Source organism: Hyperoodon ampullatus (genome assembly GCF_949752795.1).
Source record: "Hyperoodon ampullatus genome assembly, chromosome: 10".
NCBI classification, from domain to species: Eukaryota; Metazoa; Chordata; class Mammalia; order Artiodactyla; family Ziphiidae; genus Hyperoodon; species Hyperoodon ampullatus.
The window spans coordinates 59690132-59709900 of record NC_136923.1 but is presented as its reverse complement, the minus strand read 5'-3'; positions in this window follow the sequence as shown (position 1 = coordinate 59709900).

The following is a 19769-nucleotide window of genomic DNA, read 5'->3' as shown; positions in this document are numbered from 1 at the left end:
GCTACATCCCATAGGTTTTGGGTCGTTGTGTTTTCATTGTATTTTTTTCTAGGTATTTTTTGATTTCTTTAGTGATCTCTTGGTTATTAAGTAGTGTGTTGTTTAGCCTCCACGTGTTTGTATTTCTTACAGATTTTTTTCCTGTATTTGATATCTAGTCTCATAGCTTTGTGGTAGGAAAAGGTACCTGATATGATTTCAATTTTCTTAAATTTACCACGGCTTGAACTGTGACCCAGTATATGATCTATCATGGAGAATGTTCCATGGGCACTTGAGAAAAAGGTGTATTCTGTTGTTTTTGGATGGAATGTCCTATAAATATCAATTAAGTCCATCTTGTTAAATGTATCATTTAAATCTTGTGTTTCCTTATTTATTTTCATTTTGGATGATCTGTCCATTGGTGAAACTGGGGTGTTAAAGTCCCCTACTATGAATGTGTCACTGTCAATTTCCCCTTTTATGGCTGTTAGTATTTGCCTTATGTATTGAAGTGCTCCTATGTTGGGTGTATAAATATTTACAATTGTTATATCTTCTTCTTGGATTGACCCCTTTATCATTATGTAGTGTCCTTCTTTGTCTCTTGTAATAGTCTTTATTTTAAAGTCTATTTTGTCTGATATGAGAATTGTTACTCCAGCTTGCTTTTTTTTTTAAATTAGTTTCTGCTTTATTACAAAGTGAATCAGTCATACATATACATCTGTTCCCACATCCCTTCCTTCATGCATCTCCCTCCCTCCCACCCTCCCCATCCCACCCCTCCAGGCAGTCACAAAGCACCTAGCTGATCTCCCTGTGCTCTGCGGCTGTTTCCCACTATCTATCTACCTTACGTTTGGTAGTGTATATATGTCCATGCCTCTCTTTCGCTTTGTCACAGCTTACCCTTCCCCCTCCCCATATCCTCAAGTCCATTCTCAAATAGTTCTGTGTCTTTATTGCCGTTTAAACCCTAGGTTCTTCATGACATTTTTTTCTAATTCCATATATATGTGTTAGCATACGGTATTTGTCTTTCTCTTTCTGACTTACTTCACTCTGTATGACAGACTCTAGGTCTATCCACCTCATTATAAATAGCTCAGTTTCTTTTCTTTTTATGGCTGAGTAATATTCCATTGTATATATGTGCCACATCTTCTTTATCCATTCATCCGATGTTGGACACTTAGGTTGTTTCCAGCTCCGGGTTATTGTGAATAGAGCTACAATGAACATTTTGGTACATGTCTCTTTTTGAATTACGGTTTTCTCAGGGTATATGCCTAGTAGTGGGATTGCTGGATCATATGGTAGTTCTATTTTTAGTTTTTTAAGGAACCTCCATACTGTTCTCCATAGTGGCTGTACCAATTCACATTCCCACCAGCAGTGCAAGAGTGTTCCCTTTTCTCCACACCCTCTCCAGCATTTATTGTTTCTAGATTTCTTGATGATGGCCATTCTGACTGGTGTGAGATGATATCTCATTGTAGTTTTGATTTGCATTTCTCTAATGATTAATGATGTTGAGCATTCTTTCATGTGTTTGTTGGCAGTCTGTATATTTTCTTTGGAGAAATGCCTATTTAAGTCTTCTGCCCATTTATGGATTGGCTTGTTTGTTTTTTTGCTATTGAGCTGCATGAGCTGCTTATAAATTTTAGAGATTAATCCTTTGTCAGTTGCTTCATTTAAAAATATTTTCTCCCATTCTGAGGGTTGTCTTTTGGTCTTGTTTATGGTTTCCTTTGCTGTGCAAAAGCTTTGAAGTTTCATTAGTTCCCATTTGTTTATCTTTGTTTTTATTTCCATTTCTCTAGGAGGTGTGTCCAAAAGGATCTTGCTGTGATTTATGTCACAGAGTGTTCTGCCTATGTTTTCCTCTAAGAGTTTGATAGTTTCTGGGCTTACATTTAGGTCTTTAATCCATTTTGAGCTTATTTTTGTGTATGGTGTTAGGGAATGATCTAATCTCATACTTTTACATGTCCCTGTCCAGTTTTCCCAGCACCACTTATTGAAGAGGCTGTCCTTTCTCCACTGTACATTCCTGCCTCCTTTATCAAAGATAAGTTGACCATATGTACGTGGGTTTATCTCTGGGCTTTCTATCCTGTTCCATTGATCTATCTTTCTGTTTTTGTGCCAGTACTACACTGTCTTGATTACTGTAGCTTTGTAGTATAGTCTGAAGTCAGGGAGCCTGATTCCTCCAGCTCCGTGTTTCGTTCTCAAGATTGCTTTGGCTATTTGGGGTCTTTTGTTTTTCCAAACAAATTTTGAAATTTTTTGTTCTAGTTCTGTGAAAAATGCCAGTGGTAGTTTGATAGGGATTGCATTGAATCTGTAGATTGCTTTGGGTAGTAGAGTCATTTTCACAGTATTGATTCTTCCAATCCAGGAGCATGGTATATCTCTCCATCTATTTGGATCATCTTTAATTTCTTTCATCAGTGCCTTATAATTTTCTGCATACAGGTCTTTTGTCTCCTTAGGTAGGTTTATTCCTAGATATTTTATTCTTTTTGTTGCAATGGTAAATGGGAGTGTTTACTTGATTTCATTTTGAGATTTTTCATCATTAGTGTACAGGAATGCGAGAGATTACTGTGCATTAATTTTGTATCCTGCTACTTTACCAAATTCATTGATTAGCTCTAGTAGTTTTCTGGTAGCATCTTTAGGATTCTCTATGTATAGTATCATGTCATCTGCAAACATTGACAGCTTTACTTCTTCTTTTCCAATTTGGATTCCTTTTATTTCCTTTTCTTCTCTGATTGCTGTGGCTAGAACTTCCAAAACTAGGTTGAATAAGAGTGGTGAGAGTGGGCAGCCTTGTCTTGTTCCTGATCTTAGTGGAAATGGTTTCAGTTTTTCACCATTGAGGACAATGTTGGCTGTGGGTTTGTCATATATGGCCTTTATTATGTTGAGGAAAGTTCCCTCTATGCCTACTTTCTGCAAGGTTTTTATCGTAAATGGGTGTTGAATTTTGTCGAAAGCTTTCTCTGCATCTATTGAGATGATCATATGGTTTTTCTCCTTCAACTTGTTAATATGGTGTATCACATTGATTGATTTGCGTATATTGAAGAATCCTTGCATTCCTGGGATAAACCCCACTTGATCATGGTGTATGATCCTTTTAACGTGCTGTTGGATTCTGTTTGCTAGTATTTTGTTGAGGATTTTTGCATCTATGTTCATCAGTGATATTGGCCTGTAGTTTTCTTTCTTTGTGACATCCTTGCCTGGTTTTGGTATCAAGGTGATGCTGGTCTCATAGAATGAGTTTGGGAGTGTTCCTTCCTCTGAAATTGTTTGGAAGAGTTTGAGAAGGATGGGTTTTAGCTCTTCTCTAAATGTTTGATAGAATTCGCCTGTGAAGCCATCTGGTCCTGGGCTTTTGTTTGTTGGAAGATTTTTAATCACAGTTTCAATTTCAGTGCTTGTGATTGGTCTATTCATATTTTCTATTTCTTCCTGATTCAGTCTTGGCAGGTTGTGCATTTCTAAGAATTTGTCTATTTCTTCCAGGTTGTCCATTTTATTGGCATAGAGTTGTTTGTAGTAATCTCGCATGATCTTTTGTATTTCTGCAGTGTCAGTTGTTACTTCTCCTTTTTCATTTCTAATTCTATTGATTTGAGTCTTCTCCCTTTTTTTCTTGATGAGTCTGGCTAATGTTTTGTCAATTTTGTTTATCTTCTCAAAGAACCAGCTTTTACTTTTATTGATCTTTGCTATCGTTTCCTTCATTTGTTTTTCATTTACTTCTGATCTGATCTTTATGATTTCTTTGTTTCTGATAACTTTGAGGGTTTTTTGTTCTTCTTTCTCTAATTGCTTTAGGTGCAGGGTCAGGTTGTTTACTCGAGATGTTTCCTGTTTCTTAAGGTCGGATTGTATTGCTATAAACTTCCCCCTTAGAACTGCTTTTGCTGCATCCCATAGGTTTTGGGTCGTCGTGTCTCCATTGTCATTTGTTTCTAGGTATTGTTTTATTTCCTCTTTGATTTCTCCAGTGATCACTTCGTTATTGAGTAGTGGATTGTTTAGCCTCCATGTGTTTGTATTTTTTACAGATCTTTTCCTGTAATTCATGTCTAGTCTCATAGCATTGTGGTCGGAAAAGATACTTGATACAATTTCAATTTTCTTAAATTTACCAAGGCTTGATTTGTGACCCAAGATATGATCTATCCTGGAGAATGTTCCATGAGCACTTGAGAAAAGTGTGTATTCTGTTGTTTTTGGAATGAATGTCCTATAAATATCAATTAAGTCCATCTTGTTTAATGTATCATTTAAAGCTTGTGTTTCCTTATTTATTTTCATTTTAGATGATCTGTCCATTGGTGAAAGTGGGGTGTTAAAGTCCCCTACTATGAGTGTGTTAGTGTCGATTTCCCCTTTTATGGCTGTTAGTATTTGCCTTATGTATTGAGGTGCTCCGATGTTGGGTGCATAAATATTTACAATTGTTATATCTTCTTCTTGGGTCGATCCCTTTATCGTTATGTAGTGTCCTTCTTTGTCTCTTCTAATAGTCTTTATTTTAAAGTCGATTTTGTCTGATATAAGAATTGCTACTCCAGCTTTCTTTTGATTTCCATTTGCATGGAATATCTTTTTCCATCCCCTTACTTTCAATCTGTATGTGTCTCTAGGTCTGAAGTGGGTCTCTTGTAGACAGCATATATATGGGTCTTGTTTTTGTATCCATTCAGCCAATCTGTGTCTTTTGGTGGGAGCATTTATTCCATTTACATTTAAGGTAATTATGGATATGTACATTCCTATTCCCATTTCCTTAATTGCTTTGGGTTCGTTATTGTAGGTATATTCCTTCTGTTGTGTTTCTTGCCTAGAGAAGTTCCTTTAGCATTTGTTGTAAAGCTGGTTTGGTGGTCCTGGACTCTCTCAGCTTTTGCTTGTCTGTAATTGTTTTAATTTCTCCATCAAATCTGAATGAGATCCTTGCTGGGTAGAGTAATGTTGGTTGCAGGTTTCTGTCCTTCATCACTTTAAATATGTCCTGCCACTCCCTTCTGGCTTGTAGAGTTTCTGCTGAGAGATCAGCTGTTAACCTGATGGGGATTCCCTTGTGTGTTATTTGTTGTTTTTCCCTTGCTGCTTTTAATATGATTTCTTTGTGTTTAATTTTTGACAGTTTGATTAATATGTGTCTTGGCGTATTTCTCCTTGGGTTTATTCTGTATGGGACTCTCTGTGCCTCCTGGACTTGATTAACTATTTCCTTTCCCATATTAAGGAAGTTTTCAACTGTAATCTCTTCAAATATTTTCTCAGTCCCTTTCTTTTTCTCTTCTTCTTCTGGAAGCCCTATAATTCGAATGGTGTTGTGTTTAATGTTGTCCCAGAGGTCTCTGAGACTGTCCTCTGTTATTTCATTCTTTTCTCTTTATTTTGCGCTGCAGCAGTTATTTCCACTATTTTACCTTCCACCTCACTTATCCGTTCTTCTGCCTCAGTTATTCTGCTATTGATCCCATCTAGAGTATTTTTCATTTCATTTATTGTGTTTTTAATCGATGCTTGATTCATCTTTAGTTCTTCTAGGTCCTTGTTAACTGTTTCTTGCATTTTGTCTATTCTATTTCCAAGATTTTGGATCTTGGAAATAGAATCTTGGATCATCTTTACTATCATTATTCTGAATTATTTTTCAGGTAGACTGCCTATTACCTCTTCATTTGTTAGGTCTGGTAGATTTTTATCTTGCTCCTGCACCTGCTGTGTGTTTTTCTGTCTTCTCATTTTGCTTATCTTCCTGTGTTTGGGGTCTCCTTTTTGCAGGCTGCAGATTCGTAGTTCCCATTGTTTTTGGTGTCTGTCCCCAGTGGCTAAGCTTGTTTCAGTAAGTTGTGTAGGCTTCCTGTTGGCTGGACTAGTGCCTGTGTTCTGGTTGTTGAGGCTCAGTCTTGTCTTTCTGGTGGACAGGTCCACGTCTGTTGGTGTGTTTTGGGTTGCCTGTGGCCTTATTATGTTTTTAGGCAGCCTCTCTGCTAATGGGTGGGGCTGTGTTCCTGCCTTGCTAGTTGCTTGGCATAGGGTGACCAGCACTGTAGCTTGCTCGTCGTTGACTGAAGCTGAGTGCTGGTGTTGAGATGGAGATCTCTGGGAGATTTTTGCCACTTGATATTATGTGGAGCTGGGAGGTCTCTTGTGGACCCGTGTCCTGAAGTTGGCTCTCCCACTTCAGAGGCACGGCACTGACTCCTGGCTGCAGCACCAAGAGCCTTTCATCTACCCGGCTCAGAATAAAAGGCAGAACAAGTAGAAAGAAAGAATTAGTAGAAGAAAGAAAAAGAGAGAGAAAGAAAGGAAGAAGGAAGAAAGAAAGAAAGGAGGGAGGGAGGGAGGAAGGATGGAAAGAAAGAAAGGGGGGAGGGAGGGAGCAATGAAAGAAAAAGAAAGAATGAATGGAAGAAGGGAGGGTGGGAGGGAGGAAGGAAAGAAAGAGAGAAAGAAAGAAAGACAGGAGGGAGAGAGGGAGGAAGGAAAGAAAAAGAAAGAGTGAAAGGAAGAAGGGAGGGAGGAGGGAAAGAAAGAGAGAAAGAAGGAAAGGAGGGGCGGAGGGAGGGAGGGAGGAAGGGAAGGTAGGAAAAAAAGAAAGAGCAGGTAAAGTAAAATAGAATAAAGTATGAAATATAGTAGCGTTATTAAAATTAAAAAGTAATTATTGAAAAAAAAACGGACAGATAGAACCCTGTGACATATGGTGGAAGCAAAGCTATACAGAGAGAATCTTACACAGAAGAATACACATACACATTCACAAAAAGAGAGCAGGGGGAATAATCAAAAATCTTGCTCTCCAAGTCCACCTCCTCAATTTGGGATAATTCGTTGTAAAAAGAGGAAAAGGGCGAGAAGTCTGAAATCTTGCTCTCTAAGTCCACTTCCTTAATTTGGGATAGTTCGTTGTAAAAAGAGGAAAAGGGGGGAAAGTCTTAAATCTTGTCCTCAAAGTCCACTTCCTTAATTTGGGATGATTCGCTGTCCATTCATGCACTCCACATACGCAGGGCACATCAAGTGGACCGTGGAGCTTTAATCCGCTGCCTCTGAGGCTGCACAGAGAGATTTCCCTGTCTCTTCTCTGCTCTCACAGCTCCCGGGTCTCAGCCTTGGACCTGGAACCGCCTCTGCACATAGGTCGCCGGAGGGCATCCGTTCTTCGCTCGGACAGGACAGGTTTAAAGGAGCCGCTGATTCGGGGGCTCTGGCTCACTCAGGCAGAGGGCAGGGAGGGGCGCACAGTGTGGGGCAGGCCTGCGGCGGCAGAGGCCGGCGTGACGTTGCACCAGACCAAGGCACTCCGTGCGCTTTCCCGGGAAAGCCGTCCCCGGGTCCCGGGACCCCGGCAGTGGCGGGATGCACAGGCCCCCCCGGAAGGCAGGGCAGACAGTGACCCGCGCTCGCACACAGGCCCCGTGGCGGCAGCAGCAGCAGCCCCAGCATCCCACGCTCGTCTCCGGGGTCCGTGCCTTTAACAGCGGCTCGCGCCTGTCTCCGGCGCTTCCCAAAGCAGCCCTCTTAATGCCCTCTCCTTGCGCACCAGGAAACAAAAGGGAAGAAAAAGCCTCTTGCCTCTTCGGCAGCTCCAGACCCTTTCCCCGGACTCTCTCCGGGCTAGCCGTGGTGCATTGACCCCTTCAGGCTCTCTTCCTGCCGCCAGCCCCAGTCCTCTCTCTGCGCTCCGAATGAAAGCCGATGCCAGAGCCTCAGCTCCCAGCCCCGCCCACCCCGGCGGCCGAGCAGACAAGCCTCTCGGGCTGGTGTGTGCCTGAGGGCACCGATCCTCTGTGCCGGAATCTCTCCGCTTTGCCCTCCACACCCCTGTTGCTGTGCTCTCCTCCACTACTCCGAAGCTTTCCCCCTCCGCCACCTGCAGTCTCCACCCGCGAAGGGGCTTCTAGTGTGTGGAAACCTTTCCTCCTTCACGCCTCCCTCCCACTGGTGCAAGTCCCGTCCCTATCCTTTTGTCTCTGTTTATTCTTTTTTCTTTTGTCCTACCCAGGTATGTGGGGAGTTTCTTGCCTTTTGGGGGGGTCTGAGGTCTTCTGTCAGCGTTCAGTAGGTGTTCTGTAGGAGTTGTTCCACATGTAGATGAATTTCTGATGTATCTGTGGGGAGGAAGGTGATCTCCGTGTCTTACTCTTCCGCCATCTTCCTCCAGGGCCTCCAGCTTTCTTTTGGTTTCAATTTGCATGGAATATCTTGTTCCATCCCCTCACTTTCAGTCTCTATGTGTCCCTTGGTCTGAAGTCGGTCTCTTGTAGATAGTATATATACAGGTCTTCTTTTCGTATCCATTCAGCCAGTCTATGTCCTTTGGTTGGAGTATTTAATCCATTTACATTTAATGTAATTATTGATATGTATGTTTCTATTACCATTTTCTCAACTGTTTTGTGATTATTATTGTAGGTCTTTTCCTTCTCTTTTGTTTCCTGCCTAGAGAAGTTCCTTTAGCATTTGTTGTAAAGCTGGTTTCTTGGTGCTGAATTCTCTTAGCTTTTGCCTGTCTGTAAATCTTCTAATTTCTCCATCAAATCTGAATGAGATCCTTGCTGGGTAGAGTAATCTTGGTTGTAGAATTTTCTCCTTCATAACTTTAAATATGTCCTGCCACTCCCTTCTGTCTTGCAGAGTTTCTGCTGAAAGATCAGCTGTTAATCTTATTGGGATTCCCTTTTGTGTTATTTGTTGTTTTTCCCTTACTGCTTTTAATATTTTTCTTTGTATTTAGTTTTTGATAGTTTGCTTAATATGTGTCTTGGCATGTTTCTCCTTGGATTTATCCTGTATGGGGCTCTCTGTGCTCCCTGGATTTGATTGACTATTTCCTTTCCCATATTAGGAAAGTTTTCAACTATAATCTCCTCAAATATTTTCTCAGTCCCTTTCTTTTCCTCTTCTTCTTCTGGGACCCCTATAATTCGAATGTTGGTGCATTTACTGATTTCCTGAGGTGTCTGAGACTATCCTCAATTCTTTTCAATTTTTTTTTATTCTACTCTGCAGTAGCTATTTCCACTATTTTATCTTCCAGGTCACTTATCTGTTCTTCTGACTCAGTTATTCTGCTCTTGATCCCTTCTAGAGAATTTTTAATTTCAGTTATTGTGTTGTTCATCACTGTTTTTTTCCTCTTTAGTTTTTCTAGGTCCTTGTTAAATGTTTCTTGTATTTTCTCCATTCTATTTCCAGGATTTTGGATTCATCTTTACTATCATTATTTTGAATTCTTTTTCAGGTAGACTACCTATTTCCTCTTCATTTGTTAGGTCTGCTGGGTTTTTGCCTTACTCCTTCATCTGCTGTATGTTTCTCTGTCTTCTCATTTTGCTTAACTTACTGTGTTTGGTGTCTCTTTTTCAGGCTGCAGGTTCATAGTTTCCATTGTTTTTGTTGTCTTTCCCCAGTGGCTATAGTTGTTTCAGTGGGTTTTGTAGGCTTCCTGTTGGAGGGGATTAGTGCTTGTGTTTTGGTGGATGTAGATGGATCTTGTCTTTCTGGTGGACAGGTCTACGTCTGGTGGTATGTTTTGGGGTGTCTGTGGCCTTATTATGATTTTATGCAGCCTCTGTGTTAATGGATAGGGTTGTGTTCCTGAGTTGCCAGTTGTTTGGCATAGGGTTTCCAGCACTGTAGCTTGCTGATCATTGAGTGTAGTGGGGTTTTGGTGTTGAGATGGAGATCTCTGGGCGATTTTTGCCATTTGATATTATGTGGAGCTGGGAGGTCTCTTGTGGACCTGTGTCCTGAACTTGGCTCTCCCACCTCAGTGGCACATCCATGACACTGGGCTGGAGTACCAAGAGCCTGTCCTCCTCACGGATCAGAAAATAATATGGAGAAAAAAAAGAAAGGATGAAAGAAGATAAAATAAAATAAAGTAAAATAAAATAGTTATTAAAATAAAAAACAATTATTAAGAAAAAAATTTAATTAAAAAAAACCGGACAGACAGAACCCTAGGAAAAATGGTAAAAGCAAAGCTACAGAGAAAAAATCACACACAGAAGCATACACATACACACTCACAATAAGAGAAAAAGGGGAAATATATATATATCGTTGCTCCCAATGTCCACCTCCTCATTTTGGCATGATTTGTTGTCTATTCAGGTATTCCACAGATGCAGGGTACATCAAGTTGATTGTGGAGATTTAATCTGCTGCCCCTGAGCCTGCTAGGATAAATTTCCCTTTCTCTTCTTTGTTCACACAGCTCCCGTGGTTCAGCTTTGGATTTGGACCCACCACTGCATGTACATTGCCTGAGGGCATCTATTTTTCTCTCAGACAGGACTGAGTTAAAGGAGCAGCTGATTCTGGGGCTCTAGCTCACTCAGGCTGGGGAGAGGGAGGGGTACAGATGCAGGTTGAGCCTGTGGTGGCAGAGGCCAGTGTGACATTGCACCAGCCTGAGGCACACCGTGAGTTCTCCCAGGGAAGTTGTCCCTGGGTCATGGGACCCTGGCAGTAGTGGGCTGCACAGGCTCCTGGGATGGGAGGTGTGGGTAGTGACCTGTGCTTGCACACAGGTTTCTTGCTGGTTGCAGCAGCCTTAGCGTCTCATGCCCATCTCTGTTGTCTGTACTGATAGCCATGGCTCATGCCCATCTCTGGAGCTCCTTTAAGCGGCACTCTTAATCCCCTCTCCTCATGCACCAGGAAACAAAGAGGCAAGAAAAAGTCTCCTGCATCTTCGACAGCTCCAGAATTTCCTGGACTCCCTGCCAGCTAGCTGTGGTGCACTAGTCCCTTCTGGCTGTGTTCACACAGCCAAACCCAGTCCTCTCCCTGGGATCCAACTGAAGCCCAAGTCTCAGCCCCCAGCACCCACAAGTCCCAGCGGGTGAGCAGACAAGCCTCTTGAGCTGGTGAGTGCTGGTAGGCACCGATCCTCTGTGCGGGAATCTCCACTTTGCCCTCCACACGCCTGTTGCTGTGCTCTCCTCTGTGGCTCCGAATCTCCTCCCCCTCCTCCACCTGCAGTCTCTGCCCGCAAAGGGGCTTCTAGTCCGTGGAAACCTTTCCTCCTTCACAGCTTCCTCCCACTGGTGCAGGTCCCATTCCTATTCTTTTGTCTCTGTTTTTTCTTTTTTCTTTTGCTCTACCCACATACGTGGGGAGTGTCTTGCCTCTTGGGAGGTCTGAGGTCTTCTGCCAGTGTTCAGTAGGTGTTCTGTAGGAGTTATTCCACATGTAGATGTATTTCTGATGTCTTTGTGGGGAGGAAGGTGATTTCCGTGTCTTACTCTTCCACCATCTTGAAGCTCCTCCTCTGTTGTTGTTTTAGATTCCACATATAAGTGAGATTTCATGGTATTTGTATTTCTCTCTGTCTGACTTATTTCACTTAGCATAATGTCTTCAGGGTTTACCTGTTTGTTTCAAATGGCAGAATTCCCTTCTTTTTTACAGCTGAATAATATTTCTTTGTACTTGTATACCGCATTTTCTTTACCCATTCATCTACTGATGAACACTTAGATTGTTTCCATGTCTTTACTATTGTAAATAATGGTGCAATGCACATGGGGGTGTAGATATCTTTTTGAGATAGTGATTTCAATTTCTTCACATATGTACCCAGTAGTGGAATTGATCATATGGTAGTTCTATTTTTATTTTTTTTGAGGAGCCTCCATACTGTTTTCCATGATAGCTGCATCAATTTACATTCTCACCAACAGTGTGCAAGTGTTCTTTTTTGTCCACACCCTTGTCCACACTTATTATTTTTTGAGAAATCTTCTTGATAATAGCCATTCTGACAGCTGTTATGTGATACCTCATTGTGGTTTGGGATTTGCATTTTCCTAATGTTTAGTGATTTTGAGCCTGTTTTCATGTACCTGTTGGCCATTTGTATGTCTTTTTGAAAAATGTCTATTTGGTTCCTGTGCCCATTTTTAATTGGATTTTTTCTATTAAGTTGTATATGTTCTTTACACATTATGATTTAACACTTTTTCATATATATATAATATAATATATATGTTAAATCTTTGAATGATTCCTAATTATGTGATTATACTTCATTTCATGCTCAGAAAAGCACACTCACAATTGTGCTTGAGACATACTTCTTTTTCTAGACCAGCAATATCCAATATGTTTCCATGATAGAAATGTTCAATATTCTCCACTGTCAACACAAAACCCCTTAGCCACATGTGCCTATTGAGCACTTGAAATGCATCTAGTGCAACTGAGGAACTGATTTTTAAGTGTTACTCATTTTTTTATTAATTTTAATTTAATAATCACATGTGGTGAATAGATGTCGTATTGGACAGTACATCTCTTGACTTATTCGTAGTTACTTTTCTATTCTATGTCAACTGCTGACTGATAATGTCCTTAAGATTCCTAGAAGCTCTTTTATCTGGCTTACAGGATCTACCAAAAAAATTCTACTAGGTTTTATCAAAGAGTGTTCCAGCCACACCCTTAATTTGATCTTTACCTTTAAACCTCATTGTATTTTGAGGAATTTTACTATCTTTGGAGATTGGAGAAGAGAAACAGTTTTATCCTACAACCCAGGTCCTGCCACCTGATTTTCAACATTTTGAAGATCTGGGTATTTCTTTGGCCAAATCCAAAAATGTATATATTCTCCATTTTCTAAATTACTTTATACAGCATTTTTGCCAATTGTTTTGTACTATAAAATGTGTGTCACCTATTTTCTACAGTCTTCAATATCAATTATTTTTCAACCCCTTAATCACAGTTTACTTGCTTTTTTTAAAAAATGTTTTTGCTATCAATTTCCCCACCACTTTTCCATACTTAGCCTGCAGCTTGGTCCTAAAGCCAATGGCACATATTTTGGACTTTTGTTATGGCAGCATCCAACCTCTAGTTATCAGTTTTTTATTGCTAAGCAGCAAAAAGTAAAAATCTCTAAACATTATCAGAATAAAACAACAACATTTATTTAGTTTATGATGGTGTGGGTTGGTGTTTTCAGCTAGACTCAGCTGGTCAGTCCTCCTATCTTTACTGATACATTCACACAAACTTATAAGCTGTGGGTCAGCAGAGGTGATTCTACTTCAGAGGATTGGCTAATTGTCATCTGGAGCAACAGGGAATGACAAACCCATCTTCCTCATCATCCAGCTGTTAACCCAGGTTTGTTCTCCTAGTGTCTAGACAGGGTCTCAAAAACGAGAGATACAGCACATGGCTCTCTGGAATCTATTAAAAAACAAAATTTAACTGAGTAAATTTGAAGATCTAATTGGATTTATTAAGCAATTCATGAATTGGACAGCATTCCATCTAGCAACTTCATGGGTTCTCTGAGGGGTTGTAAATAATGGAAGATTTTTATATGAAGAAGGTTGGGGCAAGGAAACTATTAGCAAAATAAAAGAAAGACTTATTTATAGGCCAGGACATCTTCTTTGGGGAAGGGAATGGGGTGGGTTTTATCACGTAGAATTCATTTTCTTCCTTTGGGAGATTGAGAGGGACAAGTAGCAGATTAACTCAGTGTTGCTGGCTAGAAAATTTCAGATTAGTTGATTAAGATTACATTTGTAGGGAAGGTGAAAACTGCCATTAGTTTAGGTATTAAAACTAGGTTTTAAGTTAAGAAGGAAGGGGACAGGGCACAACCCTTAAAGGAATGACACAGCCATGGAGGAAAAGAAAAAGTACACAACAAAATTTTAGAACCAACTAAGCCCAAGATGGTGGAAGATTTGATTTCTATAGACCTTGAGCCTCATTATATACTCATTGTACTACATTAGCATGCTAAATGGTACAACCACAGGCACCATGACAGTTCCGAGGCTGACCATAAAGGGCCAAAACTGGGCAGTGGCCCAATACCTTGGAAATCTCACCCCTTCCCCAAAATAGTTTGAATAATTATCCTGTAACAGGGCAGAGCAAAATCTGACTCCATGTTGGATCTGTTTCTTTTACTTTAATCTTTGCTTTTCATTGCCTTTGTTATTATAATCACTAAAAGGATGCTGTCTATAGCTGTAAGCACACATAGTGGCCTGCCTCAGGGAACCCTGCCCATCTGCCTGAATGTTAAACTAAAGTGCCTTTGTTCAACTCACAGGGAGACCATCTGACCCTGAACATCTGTGAATGGCTGCAGAAAAGAAGAAATTAACACATCCTCTCCCCAGTGCAGGTCAAGCCAGGAGATATTTTGCAAGACAAATGGCCTTTTTAATTTACTTCTTCATCTCCTACCCCTCTCTGTTTTATAAAAGAAACTGGCATCCAGACCCCGATAAGTTGGTACTCTGGGACATTAGTCCGTCATCCTCAGACACCTGGCTTTCTGAACAAAGTCGCTATTTCTTGCCTCAACACCTTGTCTCCCAATTATTAGCCTGTCATGTGGCGAGCAGACCAAGCTTGGATTTGGTTGCAAATTTGGCGAGCCAGAGAGGAGGCTTGTTGTTTGAGGATAACCGGCCATGATGAGGGAATTTGGAGGCAAGGCTTTAGCAGCTGCCAGCTGTCCTGAGGCTCTTCCCTTCAAATTTCCCTGAAGTGGCACCTACTACCCGTGTTTGGCAGTTGAAGCAAGGAACTGACAAACTTCTGTGTTGATGGACTCGATTAGCAGGGTAATTCGCTCTAGTGTGTACAACCAGGAACAAATCCCCCCCCTCGGGCTTCCCTGGTGGTGCAGTGGTTGAGAGTCTGCCTGCCGATGCAGGGGACACGGATTCATGCCCCAGTCCGGGAGGATCCCACATGCTGCAGAGCGACTAGCCCTGTGAGCCATGGCCACTGAGCCTGTGCGTCTGGAGCCTGTGCTCCACAACGGGAGAGGCCACAAGAGTGAGAGGCCTGCATACTGCACACAAAAAAAAGAAAAATAAAACATTCCCCCCTCATTTGGGGCTTTCCCTTTATGAGACCAGCCAGTTTGTTTGATTGGGGTACCCGGTTGTAGAGGGGAATTGTTGTTGTACTCTACCTGATTTGGGAACCAAGTTGTTGGATTCTGTTTTGTGTGCATCAATGTTGGAATTTGTGCTTTTTGTATTGGAATTTGTTTGCATCTTTTTTGTTTTAGTGTTATCAAACTTATAAAAATGGGAAATACTTCATCTATCCTAAAGGAAAGCCCTTTGGGGAGTATATTAGATAAATGGGCGAAACATAGCCATGAGCCTATGACTAAGAAAAAGATAGTGTACTATTGTACTAGGGTGTGGACTCAGTATATGTTAGGATCAGAACAGCAATGACCCCTGAATGGCTCACTCAATTATTATACGATCTCGCAATTAGAAATGTTTTGCAAAAGAGCAGGGGAAAGAGATGAGATTCCATATATAGAAGCATTTATGCTATTGCATTAGAAGTAAAAGAAGTCAGAGGGCTGCCATGTTATGGTGCAGCAGTCTGAAAGGAAACCCAAGGCGGAACCTGTTCTATAAGGGGAAGATGGATAAAATGAGAGTGGGGACATGTTACTTCAAAACTTAAACCCCCCTCTGGCCTATCCAACCCTCCCACTGGCCAAACATGCTGCACTGGCCATTGTTCCAATGTCCCACCACTACACCGCCAACATATTCACTCATTTCACCATCTCCTGTTTCCCCTACCCATGGGGATCGAATAGAAGTTTCTCTGTTAACCCACAGGGCTCAGGGACCTGGTTTAGTATCACCATCTAAGACCTGAGAAGGCACCCAGTTTGGATCGGGAGCCCCTTCCCACAGCAGAGCAATTTCCCTTGTACTGATATCCTGTACGAAGCCTTAATGCAAATGGCCAACCAACTGGGTTTCTATGGATGCACAATCCGTTCTCAATTTTAGATTTGCTTAACTGGAAAAACCACAACCCTGCTTTCCAAATGGAATCACACCATATGACTGAACTTTTCACCTCTATATTTGCCACCTACCATCCCACTTGGGCAGACATTCACACTCATGAATATAATGCTTACTGGGTATGAAAGGAGGATGGTCATTGACAAGGCTAGAGAGGAAGTGCACCAGCTCCATCTAGTGGATCCAAATGGAACTCCAGAAACAATTCTGGCAATCCTCATTGCTGAGCCTGAGATCCTAATAATGGAGGCAGGCCACTTTTAGAACATTATAGGAGATCTGTCTTAGTGGGTCTTCAAAAGGGGGTACCTAGAAAAATGAGCTTAAACAAAATTCAGGAGATAAAACAAAAACCAAATGAGAATCCATCAGAGTTTCTAGAAAGGATTTATCAAGCTTATAAGTGCTACACAGATGCAGACCCTGGGGCCCCTGAGAACATAAGGATGGTAAATATGACCGTAATTAGGCAAAGTGCCCCAGATATAAGTAGGAAATTAGAGAAGTTAGATGGTGCATTTGGAATGAACCCTTCTCACGTTCTTTTACATGTTGCTTAATTATTCAGAAACAGGGAACAACAACAGAAGCAAGAAGATGCAAAATGGAAGGCAGCTTTTCTGGCAGCAGCATTGAATTCCTGGAAACCGAGTAGCCTAAAGGAAGGTAAGCCACCATTGGGGAAGGAACAATGTGCTTACTGCAAGGAGGAAGGGCATTGGAAAAAAGATTGCCTTACAGTAAAAATAGGAAGTAGAATAATAGAAGGAAGACAGGAACCTCTCATATGGTAGAAAGAGAGGAATACTCTGATAATGAATGAAGAGGCCCAGGGGCTCCCTTGGACTTGAGGCGTCTGATTCTAATTTCCCCACAGGAGCCCTGGGTAACTTTGACAATGGAGAACAAGTTGATTGACTTTCTAATAGATACAGGTGCCACATATTGTGAAAAATACCAAGGTGGCACAGAAACTATCTCAGTCTATCCTGGTCACAGGAGTTTCTGGAGAAGTAGAAGACTGTTCATTCTTACAACTTCTAGGATGCCAACTAGGGGACCTCACCCTGAAACATAGCTTCTTATATATGCCAGAGTGTCCAGTCCCCCTTTTGAGATGAGATCTCCTTTGTAAATTAAATGTTCAAGTAACTTTTTCACCAGAACAGCTTGACATCAGGGTCCCACTGGAGCACACTTTAAGCCTACAAATGGTGCTCATGGAAACCCCAGAAAAGGACACTGAGCTCTTTCCCACTACAAAAAGGTAAGGCCTGAAGTGTGGGCTAACAGCACTCTGGGGAAGGCCAAAAATGCAAGACCAGGGGCTTCCCTGGTGGCGCAGTGGTTGGGAGTCCGCCTGCCGATGCAGGGGACGCGGGTTCGTGCCCCGGTCCGGGAAGATCCCACATGCCGCGGAGCGGCTGGGCCCGTGAGCCATGGCTGCTGAGCCTGCATGTCCGGAGCCTGTGCTCCGCAACAGGAGAGGCCACAACAGTGAGAGGCCCACGTACCACAAAAAAAAAAAAAAAAGCAAGACCAATACAAATCCCATTAAAAAGGCATGCTGGGACACCTAATCTAAAACAATATCCTCTGAGACAAGAGGCCGAAAAGTGAATTCAGCCAATTCTGGAGAAGTTTTTGAAAATAGGACTGATTAAACCTTGCAGGTCCCCATATAACACCCCTATCTTCCCAGTCAAAAAGCCAAACTCGGCAGAGTACTGCTTTGTCCAAATTTGAGGGCTATTAATGAAGTAGCCCAAGAGTACACCCTGTGGTGTCTAATCCATACACTCTGTTCACAACTATTCCAGAAGAATATAGCTAGTTCTCAGTCCTGGACTTGAAAGATGTTTTTTTCTGCATTCCTACTGCAGAAGAAACACAGCAGCTATTTGCTTTTGAATGACAGGACCCAGAAACACAGGCAGTCCAACAGTATTGTTGGACAGTCCTGCCTCAAGGATTTAAGAATTCCCCTACCTTGTTTGGGGAGATGTTGGCTAGATATCTTAGAAACTTAATATTGGACAAAGGACTTTTGCTCCAGTATGTGGATGACTTGCTCATAGTGAGCCCTGCATATGATAAATGTCTACAAAATACAATCAGAACCTTGAACTATTTGGCCAATTGTGGATATAAGGTCTCCCAGAAAAAGTTTCAGATTTACAAACAGCAAGTCATGTATCTGGGCTTTGTCCTCTCCCAAGGAGAGCAGGATCCTTTGCCCAAAAGAAAGCAGGCAATTGTAGGTTTGGGAGCAGCCAGGACCCACAGACAATTGAGAGGTTTTCTGGGAATGACAGGGTTCTCTCGGGTTTTGATCCCAAACTGTGGGCTCATAGTAAAACTCCTCTATTAGACACTGAAGGGACACAATTTTGAGCCCCTTACTTGGACTAAAGAGTGTCAAACAGCCTTTGAAACAATAAAAATGAAGTTAGTTTCATTCCCAGCTTTGGGGACTAATGGACTTAAAGAAACCTTTCAAACTGTATGTACATGAGAGACAAGGCATAAGTCTTGGGCTGTTAATTCAAACTCTGGGTAATATCCCTCGACTTGTTGCCTACTTCTCAAAACAACTAGAACAGACTGTTAAGGGGTGACCCCCTTGCCTTTGAGCTGTAGCAACTAGTAGTGATGTACTTCAGGAAGCTGAGATATTTTCCCTGGGGCAACCCACCAGTGTGTATATTCCTCACCATGTCCTTTCTTTGCTGGAAATTGGCTGACTTCCAGGATAATGGGAAAGTACCAAGACATTCTCCTAGAGAGTCCCAATGCAAGACTTCAAGTCACTTCAGCCCTAAATCCAGCCACGTTGCTCCCAATTGATGCTGCACAATCCCCAGAGCATGACTGCCTACACATCATTGAGCTAGTGTACTCTAGCAGACCAGACTTAAAGGACCAACCCTCGGCAGACCAGATATGGACTTTTCACTGATGGAAGCAGCTTCGTGGACCAAGGTGCTGGTTATGTAGTTGTAACACTTAAAAGAATTGTTGAAGCAAAAGCCCTGCCTCCAGGGAGCTCAGCTCAGAAGGCAGAAATCATTGTTCTGACAAGAGCCCTGCTCCTTGCTGAAGAGAAGTGAGTAAATATATACACAGACTCCCTCTATGCATTCTATGTGGTACATGCTCTTGGGGAAATCTGGAAAGAAAGGGGACTTCTCACTTCAAAATAAAGATATAAAACATGCTTCTGAAATCCTGTCACTATTAGAAGCAGTCCATAAGCCTTCACAGGTGGCCATAATGCACTGCCCAGGCCACCAGAAAGGAGAGACTCATATAATAAAGTACAATCAGTTAGCTGACCAAGCTGCAAAGAAAGTTTCAAAGGAAGGTGATTATCAAGCCATGATGGGGTCACTTCTCCCGCAGATTGACTTATCAAAATATCAGCCAGTGTTTTCAGAAAAGGACAAGGAGTGGGCCAAAGAGTGCGATTTCATTCTTGACCATAACTCAACTGGCTGGAAATGTAATGTACAAGGAACTGTTTTGACTCTTAAGGCCCTCTTGGACACTGTGCTGAAGCACATTCATGACAGTACCCATTACTGGAGAGATGCCACTCTGCAATGGATTCAGAAGTATATAATGGGACCTCACCTACGAAAGATCATCCAGTGAGTCACTCAGAATTGCATGATTTGTGCTAAAAATAAACCCTAAACTGCTGTCAGGCCTCCCCAGATGGGCACCCAGCAAAAAGGGCCCTGTCCCAAATAAGATGGACAAATAGACCTTACTCAAATGCCTCGTGTTGCAGGAAAATTCAGATACCTGCTGGTGTGTGTGGACACTTTTTCAGGATGAGTGGAAGCATATCTCACCTGGACAGAAAAAGCCTCCAAAGTGGTTAAAGTCCTC